At 41.3% G+C, this 15199-nt stretch overlaps 1 protein-coding gene and 1 long non-coding RNA gene across 2 annotated transcripts in view; one reads left to right on the forward strand and one right to left on the reverse strand.

Moving 5' to 3' along the window:
• The window catches only part of LOC128145502 (uncharacterized), a 188940-nt gene that overhangs the window by 79692 nt on the left and 94049 nt on the right, over positions 1 to 15199 (reverse strand). The window lies entirely within an intron of this gene.
• Positions 1 to 15199, forward strand: part of HIC2 (HIC ZBTB transcriptional repressor 2) — a 74906-nt gene that overhangs the window by 40219 nt on the left and 19488 nt on the right. Inside the window, exon 2 of the mRNA XM_052795690.1 lies at positions 625 to 694. The gene's annotated coding sequence lies outside the window, so the exon portion shown is untranslated. The remainder of the gene's footprint in view (positions 1 to 624; positions 695 to 15199) is intronic.

Consider the following 15199-nt stretch of genomic DNA (forward strand, 5'->3'; position numbering starts at 1 on the left):
TCTGTTTGGTGTGGGGGAGTGGAATTTTATCATAAAACGTTTGATTTATTTAATGTATTCAATAAGCATCCAAGATGTGCCAGGTACTTTCTCAGCCCTTTTTGGATGAGAAATCTTGCAAGCTAAGAACTTAATAAACAAAGAAGCTACAGAACTCAAAATTTCCCTGCTGTTAAGGTCTCCATATATCTAAGGAATAAACCAAGTTTGAACAAAGCAGATCCAGAGACTTGTAAAGTACAAAATGTCACATGCAGTACTGATGAGATCTAACATTATAGGAACAACTATTTTTTTATGTATTTCTTGATCCTGTTATCTGTCCAACTTACAGCAAACTCAGCTGAGATGTGTCCACGCAGTAGCTCTCCCTTCATTGCAACTATGAGTCTGTTTTTATTGGTGAAGCCATTGCTATGATTGTATGATGCTGTACTAAGGGCTCATCTAAACAGGGTCATTGATTCAGACCAAGGTAAGTTACAAATCTGAGCAGAAGAGCTATTCCCAATTAACTTCATCATCCTAATGAAGAGGGGATTGGGAATAGTTAATAAGGAATAGCTGTTCTGGAATAATCCCTTTTTAAGACAAACCCTTACTCTGTCTATAATTGCATTCTAGGAAGCTATTCTGTACTGAATCAGCATGGGATAGAGTGCCTAGAAGACGTTCAGACCAAGCACAGCTAGCGGTGAGTGGGGCAATATACACTGGGATGCCCTATTGCAACTACTATGAGTGAGCAGAAGAATAGCAAAATTGGTTGCCTGTGCATCTCTCTAGAAGGCAACTGAAAGTATTATATCAAAATCACTGTACAAAGGCCTTTCTCTTAGCAGGGATGAAGTATGAGCTGCCTGTTACTGTCTGAGCATTAACTTCGTGTTACGGACAGAATGCATGTTTCAACTTGTAACTGATTACAATTTGATTAAATATTGGGGTGTGGAAAGGACTTGTGTGCTTTCTTCCAATGGGTATATTTACATTATTATGTGGGGAGCAATCAATTTATCAAATCCATCTGATTATTTCATAATGGGGAAAGACAATTCGTCGGAGAAAAACTTGTATTGTTTTTAAGATGGAGAGAAAATTAGTTTAAAAGAAATTTTACACAATCTTTTTTTAAGGAGAGCCTACACTAACAAACTAATCAAATAAAGGAAAAGCCAATAATTTATAATGCCATGAAATTTTCCTGCAGCATAAAATTTTGTGCTTGACCTTGCCAAGGAGGATGGGCTGGAGTAGAGATGGTGCTCTTGTGCTTTAATGCATTGCAGTTGTGATATAGTTGCTGTTAATTGATAGTTCTCCTGACTTTTGGAATTCCTCCCTTCCCTTAAAAGGCAAGGTGGCAGCCTGGAGTGGAGAAGCTCCAACGGTAGCTCTTTGGATGTTAATCCACCCTGACTTTCTTAAGCCTCCTACTTAAATCATTATCTTAATGAATCACCATTGCTGCTATCTTCAGTGCTACACAGGAACATGCAAATTTTAAACAGCCTGGGGGAAAGACCTTTTTGTCTGTAAAGTGCTCTGATACTTGCATTTAGATGTTGCCATGATAGGTACCTTGGATACTACTTTCTGCCTAACCCCACGGATAGATCATGGGGTATAGTGTATCACCAGTGTATGCCTGCTAGGTGGCTCCCAGGGCTTGCCCCTGAGAAGAGATGGTTATGATTCTGCTACTGACTGTAAGAAGCAGCTTTAGCTCAAGCGGTTGAAGCCAGATAGCTGTGCAGGTTTGTCATTCATCTAACTGCCTGTTGGCTATGCTTTTCTTTAGCTGCAAAATGACAAGGAGTTAAGGGAGTGAGGATGGGGGTCGCCCCTCAGCTCTGCAGCTGCCCTTCTGACTTTGGGCCAAGTTTCTTCACCTCTTCACTTGACTTTTTTCACAGCACAAAGAAATATGCCATGCAAATGTTAATGCATCAACCAAGTTTTCTCCCAAGTAGGTATCAAGAAATTTGATACAGCAGGAAAATTACCAGCATGTTAGAAAATCTTAAGAACATCTGTTTGAGGAAAAACTGAACATAGTGAAGCCACTGCAAAGTATCTCCAAGACTTTCAGCATTATGTTGTCCAAATTTTTCCTTGAAGAGTCAACTTGGCTAGGCATTGAGCTCCGCCCACTTCCAGCTCTCCCAGATGATCTCTTGAGAAATGTTTACTTGTAGATGGTGGGTATGGAGAGAGCGCCATGTATAGCTGTTTCAGATGGCAAATCTTTGCAGTTATTTGCAATACGTATTGAAAGATTTGATTCCTTTATTCATTAAACCAAGAGCTAAGGAAGCTGTTTTATGCAAATGTCCTAGATGATAAGAAGTACTCTTCTCAAATTGCAAAGTAAATTCACCCATTGTCCCCTTTCTGTGGCTTAGAAGAAGAACCCATTCCCTTACTATGGGTAACTTTTCCTCGCCAGTAATAGTTCTGCTTCTGGAACAATGGCAGGATAAATGAGGAAGATACCAGGTGAACAGAGATCCTCTAGTCTCAACTGGATGAGGACCATATTAACAGAACTGAGCTTAAATGCATTTTCTGCAATAACATCCATTGTCAAGTCCTGCTGGGAGAGTTATGCCCACATGAGGCCAGAACATCTATCTCAAGGAGGGCATCCTCATTCTTCTCAGCTAAATCTTCTCTGAAACCAGTTGAGCTGGAGCTAGTGTTTTTAAACTAAGAAGAAATGCATTTTCTTGGCTCATGCTAAAGCTAAGTAACATGTTCTCAATTGGTTACCAAAGAAAGGGAATGTGAGCAAACAGTACATGCTGACTTTTTGCAGCTCAAGGCCTGGACAGGAGTCCAGTGAGATACTAACTGCTTCCTTAGACATTTGTGCACATCTTCCCGGACAGCAGCAAGTGACGTAGCCCTGTAACTCAAACTCTTTCCTGCTTGGTGTAGCTCTGAAAAGACTGCCACTTTCTTGTAATAGTGTTTAAGACACTTTTTGTGAACTGCTTTACAATGATAACTTTTTGTGCTCATTGTGAGCAGGCTGTTCTGTTTTCCGTATTTAAGCTCCTAGCTGGTTCTGATCCCTCGCTGGATGGCAGCATTTTATAATATGGGGGTAAATTAAATGGGGAAGCCATCTATTAGATTCAGCAGCTCAAGAACAGTCAGAGTAGGGATTTCAGAAGAAACACCACAAGTGATTTATATATGTGTGTGCATATATTGTGTGTATATTTCAAAAGAGAAAATTGAGGTGACTAAGATTTGAGGCTGAGTGCAAAACTTAAATGCAACTTTTTCTCATTCCAGTCTTGGAAAATAATGGTGATGGGTGTGGGCAGGTCTCTGGCTGACTTTCTGAATTGCCTTTATGTCAGAGCTCCAGCAAGGGATTTGGTGGAATTTCTCATCCTATTGAGTAAAAGTAATGTTCTATCCCACATTAGTTTCCTTAGGAAACAGAAGGAAAGGGACTCTTCTCCCCAGCACATAACACACCCAGTGTTATTTTTGCAGGCACTGTATGCAAAATGTTCAGAAAATGAGACATCCAGAAGGAAGGTTTAGATTTCAATATGCTGAACTGGCTTACATTATTCGCCTAGCTTTTGCATGCTATCTTATGCTTGTGGGTAGTACTAGAGTTTTGTTGATGTACAGAGCTTGTTATTTCTATAGTTTGCTCATTCCAATTCAGAGATTTGTAACTATGGAAGTAAAATGTGTCTGTGCTATTATTTTTTTAAGCTGTCTTGAGCTACTTTTGTTAACCACATGTTCACAGGAGTCTGTGTTTGCTCAAATTACCTGCTCAGTTTTCTGGTCAGGTATGCTGAGATGCAGTGTTTCAGCTCATAACTTTGTTTTGTGTTATCTTTCTCATGGCGTGTTACAACTGTCTCCCAGAAATTCTGAAACTGGGGTCAAACAAACTGCTCTGATGTTTTTCCCAGCATTCGCTAATTTGGCACTATTTGAGCTGCTACTAAGAAGCATACAGAAACTGCAGCTGAGCACTGTGACAGTGCTGTTGTGAACAAGTGATACACGTAGCACTATACAGGTAGATGGGTTTTAATTTATCATATCTATCATTAATTTTAAGGGCTTTTGGAACCATGGTAGTTCAGCTAAGAGAAGGCAGATAAGCCAAGCAATTATAGGGAGCAGCTATATTTGGTGAAGCACATCTCTTGGGATTAGCATGGGTTCATGAGGCAGGGTAGTGAATTGTGCATCACAGTGCCAAGTCTGATTGATCCTTCAGGACAGTCGCTCATTATATGGGACACCTGGGAAATTTCTTAAGACTGGGATATTCGCTGGGATAAGCTTAAGAAAGTTCCCTTGCTTGCTCAGTATAGATTTTAATGCAACAATGCTTGCCCCTGCTTTTTGGGGAGAACCATGTACTTTCTGCTTCTCTGGCTTGTGGGACTTCTCACTGGGCGTACAGGTGAAAGAAAGTAGCTGTGAGTGGCTGCAAACTGCCATGCTTTTGGGAAGACTTTGAGGGGGGGGGAAATGGCAGGATTTGAAAGCTGTGAGTTTGACTGGCTTGAATTGGGTAAAAAAAATTGAGAGATCTGTGGCAGCAGTTGTTGGGAGATGAAAAAAAAAATTTCACCTGTCACCTCAGCAGACTAGTTAAGAGCACTATCTGATGTGAGTCCCCAAAAAGGTCTTGCAGAGAGACTGATGGCCAACTGCGAGGAAATGCTGCACTCCCTGAAGAATCAGCAAACTCTGGATGTTTACCCAACCTGGTAAACCAAACAGAAACCATCAGTATGCTGCTATGTAAATTCATGGTGTGCCAGTATCTTAAACACTACGCAGTTCTTATTACCACTTCTCAAAGGTAGCGGAGGGCTACGGAAGGTCCAGAGAAGACCATCAAAGATGGGTCTCAAGTCAGTCAAAGTGATTTCTCTTGCCAGAGAGAAGAGATGACTTATTATAGAAATTGCAAATGTTTTATACTGTAATGAATGGGGTGGGGAAGGGGAGTAGGGAGTGATTCTTCACGGTTCTTGTGTTAACTAAATTGATTCAAGAGGAGGCACTCTGTCAAGCAGCAGTTACCATGTGAAACTCATTGCCAAAGGGTGTTATAGATAGAAGAAGTCTAAACAGATTGAAAAATCGATGAAGGACGGATAAGTTCTTATTAAAAGTGATGGCCTGGATGCAACCTCTGGATCAGGAGATCTTTAACAATGGCACAGGGTATAAGAAGGGAAGGCTGGCTGTACTCTGTTTCACTGCTTTTCCTCCCCCACTGCCCCTGCTGCTTTTTGGGGTGGGGGGGGAGGCTATTCTGGCTACTCCTGAAGAACAGACAGCTAGACCTTTGCTCTTATAATATGGCTATGTTTATAGTACAAAACTAGAAAAGAAACTAGCTACACTGCAGTGCAGGAAACTAGTTTTGCCTTGCAGCCCACAAGTAATGTAAAGCACACTGAAATGAAGAGAGTTAGGAGCCAAATGCCTCCTAATACCTTAAAAATGTGTGTGTTTATAAAATGCCTCTGTAGCCTGCTTTCTTCGTTAAAATTCTGACTTAACAAAAGGCTGAGCTTGTTAATGAAACTGTGAGTCACTAGTTACTTTTCTTACTTTCTGTGTTTAGTGCTATAGGTAGTTGGGTTGCCTGATAATGTACCTAATGAGCTGGCTTAGGCATTTTAACTCTAATAGTAGTGACACCTTGGGCTGGAAGCTGAGGATGGCTGCCCTCCACAGAAAGGACTGGGGAGCATGACAGGGAGGGAAGAAGCAGCAAGTTGGGAGGGAGGCTGAAGAGGAGGGAAGATATTAAAATCTCTTGTATATACCCAAAACCAGGAAAGTCTAATACAGAACAGGTCTTATAGTTGTGACTGCAGTGGCAACAGTCAGTTGGTATTTGGGAGGTGAAAAAATCAGTTTTACATTTTGCTAGACGATTGTACTGTAATACAGCAGTGCCTCCTGGCAGGGAAAGCAATGTAATGTAAAGCAATACAGCGTGGAAGAGCAGTTGGAGAGCTGTCAGAAGCTGAGTAGCTTGGAATGCTTCCACGTGAACTTGGGAGCAAGTGAGCTCGCTGCAGCGTGGCATTCCCCTGCCCTGAGGAGGAGTACGGACTGCAGCACGAGCATGAATAACGCACCTTACAAACAATGCAGCTCAGCTCTTTGGAGGAGGGCTACGAGAGGCTTTTCTGTGAGAGTTTCTTTCTTTTCTTGGGAGATTTCTCTTCCAGCTCACAGAGCCCTTCTGAGTTCACATGCCAGGCAGCCCTGGGGCAAATGAGTCTGTACCTGTCAGCTGTCATTGCCTGGCACACCTGAATACTCAAAGGCACGGGGCTGCCAAAGGAGTAGCAAAAGTCTGGAGCTCTCTAAAGCACAGGTCTGATCTGATTGGGCAAACAAGGAAGTAATGACTCTTTGTTTTGTTTTTTTTAACAGTTTGTATTTCCAGAGAGCTTTGGTGCATGGCATTGGCTTTTATTCTAGTTTTTAGATGTTGGATATACTTAGCAATCTTACTTGTGGTTTTTAACCCTCCCCCCTCTCGCTGCCCCTAGCGTTTTCCTTGCCTTCAAATCCCCTGCCTCACTCTATGTATTGCTACTATAAATTGCTTGGGATGATGGGTCCTGCTTCTTGGAGCCTCTGGATGCTATTAACAAGTAATTGCTGGAAAAGCTTGTTTAAACATCAAAACCCTACATTATTTTTTAAATTGCCCTTTGAGGTGGCTGAAATGCTACTGAAAGATTACTTTGCTTTAATACTGGACAAGGAACTTTATTAGGTAAGGGAAATAGTGTTCTTACTAAACTATTTCTGAGGTACCAAGTCATCTTCCTTTTAAAGAAGGGATGTGTAGTTTTACTCCCCCTGCTCGCTTCTCCCCCCACATCAGCAAACTGATGTTTATAGCAAGGAGCAAAGAGGTTTTACTGGCTTTATCCCTTCAACGCATCCAGGCTTTGTTTTTTCAAAAACCTGTAAGAATGAACGATTCATTTTGCATGTTTGCTATCTAGCCACAACTGCTAAATTATCCAGGGAGAGTCTATCAACATCCAAGCTACATATATGAGAGTTGTCCAGCATGATGTAGGACCAGGGCACTGTGTCTAATATACTGCTACTTTTCCTGTTGTAATCACATCAGCCAGATTACTGGATGCTTAACCTGTGGTCATGGATGAGCTTGAACAGGATCCTCCACCATTCAGAAACCAGTAGCTACACGCATGATGCACCTCTCCTGGTTAAGACGGCTGTAAGATTGGCTGAAGTGCAGCAAGTCTTGCTCAAAATGTAACTGAGGTGTGTTCTGTCAGTGGCAATATGAGTCACCATTAACCTACTAGCAACCATTGGATAATCAGGTGAAATTTTACATTTATTTCACATACTGAAAACTGTTAGGCAAGCCTCCTCATAGGATGAGTGTCTCCCGACTTTAAGAACAAATGGTTCATTTTGCTCTGACGTTCATGCAGCCACAGGGACACAGTAAATGTATTGACTTTTTATTCCTTTCTACTCTTTCATGTAAGTGTACACACATTATTACAAGAAAGGAGCATGTGAGCTAATAGCTGTGCCTCATCACTTAATGAAGCATTTACTTTAAAGAAATGACACAGACCTTCTGTGGAGGCTGTAGAAGCAGTAGCTAGGCTGCCTAGGTCTGAGCCCCAGCAGGCAAAAGGAAAGACTTCATTTCAGGTTTCCTAAGCTTGACAGGCAGCCAGGGCTGTGCTAGCAATTACGGTGTGAATTTTATAAATGGAAGTGCTACCTTGGGAAGGAATAAACAAATACGGAACTTAGTGCAGAAATGGTTTGAGAAATGTCATCGATTGTGAAGACAAACATGAATTGGGAAGTAGCATGGGAGGGTTTCATGAATACCTCTTTCTTTTGCACTTTTCACATAAAATTGTGTCTGATCAGGTGAAGCTCTGACTTCTGTTCCTCTGCCATCTTCCTGATTACAAATTAAGCTTTATCTTTTTACATTTGACATGTGTATTAAGATTTTTGGGGAAAAAAATTATTTCTCTCCAATATAAACTGCTAAACAGAATGTGGACAGACACAATCTCAGCCTCTCAGTATGTATGCTACAGAAAGGGAAGCAGAATGCATATTGTAGGAAATTGATATGTGCCTCCTGCTTTCATGGTGTGCGAGGGTTTCTCTTTCCCCATTGTTGTTTATTTCCATTTGTGTTTTAGTAGTCTTTGTGTTATGAATTTGTGGGATATTGAGCAAGAGTCAAGTGCATCGTAGATGTAGTGGCTAAAGGCTACTGAATTGAACAATCTTTTTAATACCTAGGAAGAAACACCTGCTTGAAATTACAATAGCTGCCTTAAACAATTTTCATAGATCTTAGTGAGTTTGGGTCTGTCTTTATTCGGGCACTACTCATCTTCTGCCAAAGGTTTAAGGAAAGACAGAACGCTCAACTGCAGAAAGTCTGTCCCTAAGCATGAGGAACAGGAGTCTGTAAGAAAGTACTGGGCTTTTGATAGATGTAGCTGCTTTTGCAGGGAGACCTTGAGGCCATTTTTTGCCAAATTTTTTTTTCTTTTTTTTTTTTAATTTGAGTTTATTTAATGCAGTAGAGGATTTCAGTTGAGAAAACAGTGAAAGCTTAAGAAGCTTAAGATGCTTGTTTTCCTTTTCCAAGCTGGTGAATAAGAACTAGATATAATGGGAGGCAAATATCTGGTAGCTCTAGATTTTGAAGCACGAGGCAATGAGAATTCAGCTTTAAATCATCAGCTACAGCTCACTTCTCTTTTTATTAAAGAATTTATTTTAAATGTTGAACATGTTTGGACTTAAATGTTTAGTATGCTTGATAAGAAAATGAAGTCAGAAAATTCTCAATGGATGGTTACTTTTTGAATTTTCAGGCAGTATGATTCAAATGAGAACAATAAAATGTCTATTAAAAGTCATTGGCTGTTTATTAAAATAACAAAAGGAGGAAAAAACGTCAGCTGGATAAATACCTGTAAAATAGAATAAATGTTTCAACTGGAGATAGTGCAGCGCTCTGGTTAGCAAAAAATAATACCAAATTGAGAGCAGACTACATTTAGTTGCAAATCAATATGGCTTAGTAGTTACCACCCACTGGTCATCCTTTATGAAAATAACTAGAGTGTAAATGTAAAACAAGATTAAAATTGGTAGCTTTAAATTACTTTGATTTAAATCCACCCTTCCTCTACCATTGCATGCTATCTGAATAAATAAATAAATAAATAAAAGCACATTTAGCTGTTGGCATGGCATTGCCATGGCTTTTCCTGTACTTGCTATGACGTGATACACAGATAAAGGAAACTCCCTCTGTGTGTTCATATATAAAGTCACTAACATAACACTTGGTCCCTTTTTTTTCCCTCCCCTTCCTCTGTCTCTCATCTCCATTACCCTCCCCCAAAATTTAAATGGGCAAGTGAATTTCGAATTTGTCATGTTTTACATACTTCTCAAGGTGTGTGAGCTGCCTCTGAAGATAAGTGCACCTGGGCTCCTATTTTCCTGTATATTTGTATATTTCTGTATATTTGATACAAACTGCAAGAAAGCCCTAAAGAAGTTTTTCTTATTTTACTCCTAGTCATGTGTTTGGTACTGTAACTTCCAAAAATTAAATTAATTGTGACCTTAGAGGCAGACAGTCCAACAGCGAAATAGCTTGTAATTTATTTGAACTCTGAAATTCCACTGGTTAAAATTGTGTAAAACTTTCCAATAATTTGTTTATATATTATTTTAAGAAAAAACCACCTTAATTATGAGTCTGGTTCCTCAATAAAAAAGGATAGCTATCTGGCTAATCATTGCTATGTACTAGATCACTAATTTTTTTCTTAATGACAGTAGAATTTTGCCATTTTCCCCCATAAAACTTCTTCAATTATATAATGAATGTATTTGATTTAAGGGGACGCTCTCTAGGATTTTATACCCCAAGACAGGCATGTCACGAAATAGCTGGAGGTTGGTGAAGAACCTCAGTTGGATTAAATGCTTGCAAGTACAGACAAGAGTGGGAGTTGAGCATTTAGATGGAGGCCTGTAAAGAGTTCTGTTCTCAGCTACTCCTATTTGAAATGAGTTATTTTGTTTTGCTCTCACCTAGAAATTCAGACTTTCTGAGTCGTCAAAGAAAATGGGTGTGCTGCTATCTCCCTGTGGGAACACACAGCTCACTCTGGATATACGGAGAGGTTGCTCAGGAGACCTGGTTTTCCCAAAGTCTGAAACTTGTTTGTGGAAAAATGAAGAGAATGATTGCACTCCTGTACTAAATGTGGCGATTTTCTTTAAATGGGTTCTTAAATAATTGTTTCTGCATTAGATGTGTCACTAAGGTTTCTGGAAGTGCACATCCTGTATATTGCACAGTTATGAAATACAGCTGGGCCTTCATTTGTCTGTTGGGGACACAGACCTGCTCTTGTGATTTGGTTTCAAGTTGCTCGAGAAAGACGTGACAATGTATATTCTAAGATCTCACGACAAATGTGTAAAGTTCAGTGCTCTTACCAGGCTGGCTGCTAACTGGCCAGGAGGTCACTAACGCTGCTGCTGGCAAAGAATAAAGAAAACGTAAAGATGCTAAATCTTGGTTATGGGGGACTGTTCAACATTTAAACTTCTGGTGTCTGAGAACATGGCATGGCATTTGCAACAGATGTTTGCTTGATAATCAAAGACCCAGTGTAATAAATTGTTGGTTAAAGAGTAAGAGTTCACCTGGCAGTTAATGCTGATTTTTATCGCTATGGACTTGAGACCTCTTGAAGATGAGAAATGCCAGTAGTAAGAAGTGTACATGTTCCTAGGGGTAGATGGATTTGGGGGCTTTGGGGTCCTGCTCATTTGTTTGAGAATGAAGTATCATGGAATGGCCTTATTCTGCCCTCATTTGATCAGAGATGGCCAGTGAGATGAACAGATGACTGGGATGTGGATATGTGAGAATTTCCCTTTGCTTCTGACTTGCGCTGGACTGATAAGTTGGGGTTCATTGAACCCACTGTATCACTCAGCCCTCGAGCGGTTATAAAGCAGAGGTAGACTGAAACAGTTCTACCTACGCCACTTCAGAAGAACGTTTAGCTTGGCACTGCCTTCATCCCTGACGGCTGCTTGTGATGCCTGGAGCTATTTACTGTAGGGATGAGCAGACAAACCTGATGTGTGCTCAAACCTGGAAATCTGAATTAATTAACCAGTGAAATAACTTACGGATGTGGTAGATTCCTCATAAATTAGACTTTTCATCAAGATTGGTGCGTGCGTTCTCACTCGTGTACTCTCTCTCCTAAAAACTGCTGCAAGAATCGCTCACTGAAAAATGAAGGCACTTGTGCTATTAAGGAGGAATAAGACAGAAGGATTCTACAGGGCCCTGTGGTCCTCCACCTCTGAGGCCATGCATGCTGGTCAGCAGCTTCTCGCATCCATCGGTGCTCCGGCTCCCTGTTAAGTACTACAAGATGCCTTTCGTGAGATGGGTGGCATGGGAGCAGTTCTTCTTCATGCTGAAGAACACCTTTGTATTGTGATGCAGAGCTATAGCTCAACCAAGTAGCTCTTCTCTTTTTATTATCTGTGCCAGTCACAAAGATACGATGGAAAAAATGCTATTAATGCATTTGCTGCCCTGAAAATTTTCTTGTTGGCTCTTTCAGCTGCTTAGGCCAGCAGCTAGTATCCTCCAAGGCTTAGTGAAGAATTAGGTTGAAATTGCCAAGGGGTGTCTCCTCCTGCACTGACTTAGAGATGTATGAGGCTCACTCCCCTTTGTCCTTCCTTCATCCTGCACTAGCCATATCTGCCTCGTGCCCTGTCAGCATTTTCTGCTTGGGAATGGCTGAGTGGACTTTGCTCTGTTAGCCGTGCATCTTTTTTTATTTAACGGAGATCTTCAGAGTGTCTATTTGGCATAAATCAGTTGAGAATTTGCTGGTAATAAACGCAGAGGAGGGAAAGAAAAGAATACTTGGAGTCCTCCGTTCACTTTCTCTTGGCAGTGCCTCGTTCCTGCTCTTGGAGGAGGTCTTTTGCTTGTCCCTGAATTGGTTCAGCCCCCAGAGCACAAATGCTCTGAAGCTGCAGTCGCAGGGTTGCTGTCTGTCTCCAGAAAGTCATGTGGCAAGGGGCTCTGCATGCTATGGAGAGCAGCTCCCCCCGTGCAAGGAGTTACAGGATACCGCTGGGGGTAGCTACAGCTGGTATGCACTGGTACTAATATAATCCCGCAGGACTGTATCCATGAGACACAAGTGTGACATGTGAGGTATTTAAGGAGACACACCTGTTCTAGGCACAGGCCCGGGTATTGCATGCCTTGGAAATGGAAGGTTTTGGTAGAGCAGGAAAGACTCTCATTTCATCCACAGGAGGGCTTTGCTTTCTTCTTTCTTCCCAGTTTCACATTATTTTATAATTCCCTAATATTATGCAATCATGTGGCCTGTTAGCACCGGGCTGTTTCAAAGGCCAGTCTAGTGTTTGCATTTGAACTTTTTTTACCTTAGTGTGTGATTCTACAGTGATTAGCAGGAGAGAACAGCTTCTGGGCTGAGTGATGGTTTGGGTGTAACTGCTCCCAAGAAAGGGCAGAGAATTTGGAGAATGTCATCTATGTGGGGCTGGGTTTTTCAGTCCTTTAGATAATTAAGATTTTATGTTGTGTTTACCTGTATTTTTATTATAAGGCCTCTGTCTTGCAATTTGCAGCAGTAAATCACATAACAGTGGTGTCATCTTACCAAATTTTGTACAAAAATACTTTGTCCCTTTGGTTTGAAATCTCTGAGTGTCTTTCCCTCTCTCCTTCCCGTCTGCCCCCCCATCCCAAAATTTGTTGTGAAATGGCTACTTTCCATACAGAGGAAAAAGCAAGCAAATGTAAAATAAATTTTATGGTGTGTAGTATAAAGAAATTAACTTGCTTAGATTTTTATCTCTTTTTCAAGTTAATCTGACACTTGTTTGGCAGAAGATAATTTTTTTTGCCATTGAAAAGGGGTTGTATTAAGATGGAGGAAAAAATCGCGGGGTCTGTCATATGACTTGATTCCATCTGTCTGTCTTGTCTTTCAAGTAGAATGGAAAATTTTCTCTCAAACTTCTTTTTTATGTGCCTTTTTTTGATGTTAATGTGGAATCTCCTAGTTTGTCTTGGTCTCACTCCACATGCCCCTTCTTTCCATGGATTCCTGCTCTTGGTGAGCAGTTCTTGTTGGTTTGGGACAGCTTCCAGGATTGGGGCCAAGATTTCTCCTGTACCTGATAGACTGTTGTGTGAAAATATTAGCAACTGGACAGTCTTTCCCTCCCATCTTTATTTTAAATAGAATTTGCTAATAAACATTCAGTATGCCATTTTTTTTTTTGTTGAACTAACAATGGCTGGTGGAAATAAGGAAGAGAAGATGAGAGGCGTGTTTTACTCTAGGACCTGGTTAGTTTGGGCAGTTAGGTATTTAGGGGGAAAGGTGATTATTATTCCCTTCTATAAAAGCTCTGAATTCTGCGTGGGGTGGACTGGAATAACCAGACCCTGAGGGGACAACAGATTTTCCTTCTCGGAAATGAAATGTTGTTGGCAGGGGAGAAGATCCTGGGAATGGAGATTCCTTGGCTCCAGCCTCACCTGGCCCATGGGGTAGGCTCACTGTGAGCAGGTCATTGACCCTTATGGCAAGGGGTTATAAATCCAAATCTTGTTAATCCTAACCTGAAAGATGGCTGCAGTGGAAAGAGCCTCATTGCCTGCATGGGTGAGCAGAGGTGATGACCAAAACCCACAGTCCTCTTTAGTCCCTGTACGCTGGCATTCACAGTTTGACCAGCCCCAAAGCCTTAAATTATTTTTCTTCCTTGTGAGCAGACACATTTTTGTACATATGAATGTGAAAATACCTTTGATTATGATACTAAGAAGCAGAATATCTCATTGTAAGGGAAGCACCATCCTCCTCTAGCTGTGGTGCCTTCCAGGCTGGCTTTGTATCTCTGCACATCACCACATTTTGCTGCACAGACACAGCCTAAGGTAGACATGGCCTCACTATCCTTGGTAGCTGGTAATGGTGGGCTCTCTCCCACGCCTGTCCCTACTGGATTCTCCCAGAGTTAATTGATTTCCAACCAAAAACTGAAGAGATTTATTCTGGCTTGTTTGTGGGGTTTATTTGGGGGGGTGGGGGGATGTTGTGTTTAGTGGGGTTTTTTGTTCCTTAACTGCACCCTGCAAAATGTCCCAGCTGAGTTGTTTCCAAATACTGGCATCTCTAGGGAAGGGGTTATAAATTGCTAATTTAAAGCCTGCAACAGGATAATTAACTAACCAGTTTGATGTAAATGGCTTAATGGGGCTTTACTAGCCCCTTTGAACTTAAAGTAGCACTAAAAAGTAAACTGTAAATACCTTCAAGGAAAGTACTGGCATGCTTGAATGCGGGGCTGCTTGGTTGTAAGGAGCAAGCCTGCTCGACTTGCCAGGAATCCAGTGGCCTGTGTGACCGCAAACATGTCAAGGGGGTGAGGGGACCAACCAGGCAACCCTTGGGGAAGGCTCTGCAACTACCCTAGTTCTTCAGGAAGCATATAAACTCTGATATATCAGGCTTTCAAACCTGCCCTGCCTGCTTTGGAAAATTTAAATCACAACCTGAGTTTAAATACAACTGTAATGAATTTCATCAGGATTGAAGGAAAAAAAAAACCAACAAAAACCCTGAGGGGGAGGCAGCCACTAGAGTCCACCCTAATTTTCCTGGAGTTGTATTTGCATTAAGGTCTTTTGGCAAGTCCAGGCAGAAACACTTATTACACTTTGTTTCAGAAGACCTCGTTACCCACTGAATCTGCTGAGACAACGTACTGCAGCCCTGCAGCAGATTCCAGTTTCTGATGCGTTCGGGGGACTTTCGGAAGAACCTCTAAACTTTCATTCTTGTTGGGCTGTAACAAAATTCCAAGGGAGAAAGTTAACAATTATTAAGCATCTAGAAATGGAGATCATTACAAAGAGGAAGCATCTCGCGTAGTTAGGCATTGATTTCACTTCTGACTATGCAAACTGGGGTGTCGGAGAGGAGAATTTCAGGCCCAAAGGCAGGCAGGAGTATTTCCTTCTGTCTCTCCCTCT

This window comes from Harpia harpyja, chromosome 9 (assembly GCF_026419915.1).
Source record: "Harpia harpyja isolate bHarHar1 chromosome 9, bHarHar1 primary haplotype, whole genome shotgun sequence".
Classification (NCBI taxonomy): domain Eukaryota; kingdom Metazoa; phylum Chordata; class Aves; order Accipitriformes; family Accipitridae; genus Harpia; species Harpia harpyja.